Below are 6,144 nucleotides of genomic sequence, written 5' to 3' on the forward strand. Positions count from 1 at the left end.
AAACAATGACAAGCAGAACAAAACGAAATAAAAATTTTCGACTGAAACTTACCACACAACTGTTTAATATCAAAGAAGCTATGTCGAAGCAGTTCACGATGGTTCCCGAAGCACTTCCCAACATGTATGATCTTAAACGGATCTCTGATGACGTTTGTAAACTTGGAAAGGAAGTTTACCGAGAAACAACCACAATCTATTGCTTCAGTATCCAGGTAACTATGATGAAGAGAAGAGTATCATTTATTTTTTTTAATAATGTTTTGTGAGGGAGAGCTATACAATTGAAGATGAAAATTTGGGAACATTACACCATGGCCAGGGGTGCTAAGGAGAGCTAAGCTGTCCAAATGGGTCTAACAGTTTTCAAGGAGCTTAGGGGCAAACCCCCTGGCGTCTACAATTTTAAGCTGTTATGGGATATCTTCTTATGCATTAAGAATTTGTTTTTTAAAATGCATGCATTCAATAACACATCATACCACCCATTTTGCTTCGAATAGTGAGCTAATTTTTCAGTTAATTTACTTAAGCCAGGTATTCACTGGTCGTACGACGTGTCCGACGAATCCAACTCCGCTCTCCGTGAGCGCTAGGCGATTGTCAGTGGCATCATCATTAAAATCGATCAGTTTGGGTTGGGTTCTCCATAGAATTGCGTTGGCCGAAGTCCGTCCAGCGCTGTGAGTGCCCGGGTTTAGATGTTGGTAATTGTATGATATACATGCTATACCTAACCTATGTTATGTATTGTAGGCCTAAACTTACACATATTCAAGTTGTGGGAAAGCTCTAAACATCTCCTCAAGTGCGTTTATGTCATAACCGTGGTTAAAAGACTCTGATTTTACAATCCTGTAAAAAATAAAAAGAGCAGTAGGTTGGCATTATAATAATGTTGGTCTTTATTTATGATAGTTTTAAACGGCCCACTAAAAGTGAAATTTATGCAATGTTCTATTTGATAAACGTTGCGGCGCCTAATCGATATATGGGGCCTACATTACTACATGAATTCATGTTACATGGATTCTATTAAACCACCAATTTCAACAATGGAATCTATACTGTAATACTAACGTACACCAAAGCCGGGTACTCACTGCGGGTGACGACAAACGCACGCGACGGCACGGAACTAACGGATCGCTTTTTAATGAAGATCCGTTCAGACTGCCACTGACAATCAGCAGACGGCGTTACGTCGTCTATCACTCGTCGGAAGCAGAGGCGGATTCGTCGTACGACTGCCATACGACGCAGTGAGTGCCCGGCTTAATAAAACACTAACAAATTTGATTAATTTTATAATTAGAGCGCCGCTCTCGAATAAATTCTTCATTGGATATTCACATGGTGCTTATTTTCTAATTTAATGTAGTCATCAAAATTTGCTCTTTTTGTTATATCGTATATGTCATTTTTTGTCTTGAAGTATAAAAAAGAAACAACATTTAATGGCAGCATTTGTAAAAAAAAAAATCTTACATCGATCGTAGGTTGTCCAATGAAAAAAGAAATGTTGGTTCGATTGGCATTGATTTGTCGGATTTATCTATTCCATTGATGCTGAAAATATAAAAGGCGTAAGGTGAAGGCGATTATCGTATGCATCAACCTGTGTGCATTATTAAAAATTATCTTAATATTTCTTTTAACAACTGACTAGCTATGTCGCGGCCTCTCTCAACATTTTAATGTTCAGTGTTGGCTTTCGAAATTCAACAAAGATGAATAGGCCTACCGTAACTGTATGTGTAGATTGTATATAAAGCATATTCCATAGCCCTCAGAAGCATTTTGCAAGTGGTCCGGACATAATATAGTAAGGGCCGGTCTCTTATAGGGGGGGGGTCGGGCGATTCACACATTTGGTGTTAAACTGCAGACCCGCACCCTTATCCTCCGGATACAGAATTTTAAAGGTAGTGGAGTCTGAGTATATTCAGCCCAACCTCACCATGATTGGTGAACAACTTTTTGGCACCTGGATGCCCAGAAATAAATGTCAGCAAACCGTAGATCCATTACCCCTATGAGGATAGAGTGTATACCCACAGCCCCCATGTTTGGAGCTGAGAATTTTGGAAATATGGCACCTCTGTATGCCCGGAAATAGCAGCTGGAAACCTGGAGACCCTCTCCTTTCCCCTTCCTGTATGTAAAAATGTAAAATGGTAGACAACCTTCTCGCTTTGCTCCTTTTATGGGCGTTGAGTAGTACCTAACCAGAACCAGAAACAAGATTTAAGGTTAGTGGGGACTAGAGTTCATACCCACCACAGCCTCACCATGGTTGGGTGAGATGGAAATTTTGACAATAGCTCACCTCTGTAGATGCCCGAAATAGCAGCCTGACAATTTGTAGAGCCGTTACTCATCCCCCTCGAGGGCAGACTCAGCATTTGGGACATTGAATATTATATATATATATATATATATATATATATATATATATGTAGGATATATTATGTTAAATAGTTTTGTTATTTACTCCTGAGATCTTACATGAGATGTTTAACGTGGTGTGCGTTTTTAAAATAATCTCTCATTTCTTCTATGTTAAGGCCGTCCAATTCCCTGAAAGACAAGACAAATTGATTGTTATATATGAAGGAATCATGATATAGGAGAGCACGTAACTAACATGTCAATTTGCAAATTCGTCCAATGTTCATTCCACTCATGATTTCGAAAACTCACAATGTGGGGTGGGATTTCATTTGCGCTTTAGATCTAGACGGTCTAAGCAATTAATACTATAAATTAAGATCATTGGTGTGAAAAGAACACCAATTATCATGATGTCTTGATGGTCTATAAAATAAACCAATGCTATACGGTACCATGTAGTGGAATTAAACTAGTAAAACTTCACTTTATACTTACAGAGTTTCAATTTGCTCGTAAATTGGCATGAAATCGTTTTTGTATGTACTTTTACAGACTGCACGAACTCCACCAAAACATTCGCAACTCTCTGGGCAAACTCTGCTAGTGTTGTTGATAGCATCATTGCTGCTATATGTGATGTTTGTACACATTGCTACCAAAGGCAGCAGAACAAATAACACTGCAACGATCCTGTACATTCAGAGGCCGTCTAAACCATTTTATGAGTAAAAAAAGTAAACAGAGGCAGTCCTAAATAATAAAGAAATTTCACCTTTAACTGTCCTAAATGTCCCAACCCACTAAAATGCTTTACTTATTTAACTTTTAGGTAGCTTTGTGTGGAGAATCATTTGACCATCATAACATTTTATTTCAGGTGACCTAATTGGAGATCACTTAAGGGAAACCATATTAAACGGTAGTAAAACCATGCAAACAATATTATGTGCCAGTATATTTACCAGGTCGCAGGGGTCCCAAGACGCACGGAAATCGCAGGACAGGAGTCAACCAGAAATCGGGACGGCCTAGCACTCCCGCAAGTAAGCAAGAATCTCCCGAAAAATAACCCATCTCCCGCAAATTCATAATATTTGCATGTTTTTACTTCTTCATTATCAATTGTCTCACGGAAGTCAGTGCCGATGTGTATCACCATGCCCAGTAAAATAAAATTAAATACGGTATGTTAAGAAAGCTCATTTAACCAGATGCCTAGGCCCCTACGTCGGAAGCGTTGAACTTGAGACCCCTTAATAACAGTGTATCATTAATAAATTATTATTATTATTATTATTATTATTATTATTATTATTATTATTATTATTATTATTATTATTATTATTATTATTATTATTATTCATTATTGATACTATTCTTATTTATTTATTTATAAATCTTTAAAAAAATTCGTTCAGAAAAGTAACAATATGCTTATGTCTGCATTCGCCTAATAACGTAATAAACTGTATCGATTCTGAATTTTGCAGGTGCAGATTTAAGAGACACTTAAAACAGTAAAAAAAAAACAATAATTCATTATGCATCTCTTTAAAAACTGATAGAAATCTAAATGTAGGGCCTAATAAACGCCTGAGCTTCCAGAGCAAACCGGATCCTTTGGAAGTCCTCTCCATATCCCAGTCAGTGGAAGGGGTGGGGAGCACCACTACCATCATTCAAGCAAATTCAATTTGTATTATTATATTTTTATTAAGCTATGAAACAAGTTTATAAAATACCATTTCTATAATAAACACTAATAAAAGTAGGGCTATTATCAATAAATTATTGAGTCATCAATAGAACATTTAAGCTTAAGCCTACCTTATGTTTATCTTCTATTTGAATTTCTGGTTGTAGCAGCACTGCTATATAGCAGAAGAGCACAGCTTGAAATAGTTTAAAACAATTTCGAATAGAAAAAAATAATTGTTTTGGTATAGCAAGCGTGCAATGTTCTGTGCGTTCGATAACGCGTTTCTACTAAATATTCTTTGCCGCGTTATACCGCGTACAGGCTACTTAACGCAGGGGCTATTTTTGGTACCGTCAAATATTAAACGAACTTAGTAGACCTTTATTGACCAATCAGAAAAGGGGTGGCTTAGTGGATCCATTATAATTATAAGTTCGAGTTGCAAATATAGCTTATACGCAGTTATCGAATATTAATGTTCCTTATTAGTATCTTTGCTAACACTATAAACAAAATCCTTACCTTTTCCCCAGTTTTTAAATATTCAAAAATCTGTATCTCATTAATATCAATTGTGGATATTTGAACATAACTTCCACATTAAATTTTGGAGGGGGCCGGCAGGACCTCACCCGAACCTGCCACTTCCCAGTGTTGAAACTAGGTTCCGATGGGCCCTTTTTCGAGAGTACAGTCATCACACAGGTTAAGAATGCATATATAGAAAAATAATGGCCAAATCACAATTAGTTTTTTAAATAATATGACAGACAGTGTATTGCAAAAATTATATAAAAATAAATTGTTCAAAATTTCTTATCAATTCCATAATTATATGAAATGAGATGCTTAGGCCTATTCCTCAATGAATGAATAAATAAAGTGCAAGAAACAGCATTAATGCAATATGAATTACAATGAATATAGGTCTATTATATTTATACGTATGTTGTGAAATACCTAAAAAAAGATTCTGGATTCAAGAACAATTTATTGTCCATTTGAAAATAGGAATTTGTTTTTCCTTTGCAACAGTCTTGGTTAAGAAGGATAAAATGACATTAAAAATCACACGACAGAACAACTTGGCAATGACGAGAAATACGCTAAGATATTAACAACTTAAAATAGTAAAGTAGTAAAAAATAAAAATAAAAATCACTGTTTAAAACTGTTTAAAATTTACTATGTGTATCTGAGAAGCAGACCAGCCATTTTAGTGAAGATTAAAACTATAAAAACCTACATTTTGCTATAAAATAGTGACAACATGCTAATTAAATAAAACATGTGTTATGTATACACAGGATGTTATGCATATTCCTTCATGAATAAATAAAGTGCAAGAAACAAACAAAATTATATTACTGTAGGCCTATATAATGCAATATGAATAACAAGGAATGTGCGCCTTATATTTATACGAGTTGACGGGATATTTTGAAATAGGCCTACATATAAAAAGATGTGGCCTAATTAAATTTACGTGTTATGAATACACAGGGTACAATATGCTATGCATTATTTAGTAAACCTATTAAATATCTTTTGAATTAAGCTAGGTGAATACGTTAGATTTTCAAATAACAGACTGCTAGCTATTATTTAGTAAAGTTTTGGTTTATTAATGGCAGGAGGACCATGTATGTAGGTATTCCCATATGGACAGATCTACCAGGTGATCTCAATAGAGCAATAAGAATCAGGGGCATCAACTTTGGGTGGAGAGTCAATATTATTAGAATAAGGTTCCACTCAAACCCTACAACAGTCCCGGTCAGGGTGGTAGGACAAACGCCAGGGAAAATCAGCAATTTTGATTAGATACTTATTAACTGATAGATACTTACAATTCAACTAATCGATTTACACCTTTTTGATTAAAAAAATACTATGACATGGCCAAGGCCGCCCAATATACATGCGTACAACCCGTAGCTGAACTATGGTCCTGGTTCGAGACGAATACGTGTCAATTCTTTTAGAGTACCCTATTTTTGCACCATAGGCCAGGGGCGGATCCAGAAATGTCCAAAAGGGGGGGGGGGGGC

This window comes from Anneissia japonica, unplaced genomic scaffold, assembly GCF_011630105.1.
Source record: "Anneissia japonica isolate Jap-2015-1 unplaced genomic scaffold, ASM1163010v1 scaffold287589_len272378_cov178, whole genome shotgun sequence".
In the NCBI taxonomy this organism is placed as follows: Eukaryota; Metazoa; Echinodermata; class Crinoidea; order Comatulida; family Comatulidae; genus Anneissia; species Anneissia japonica.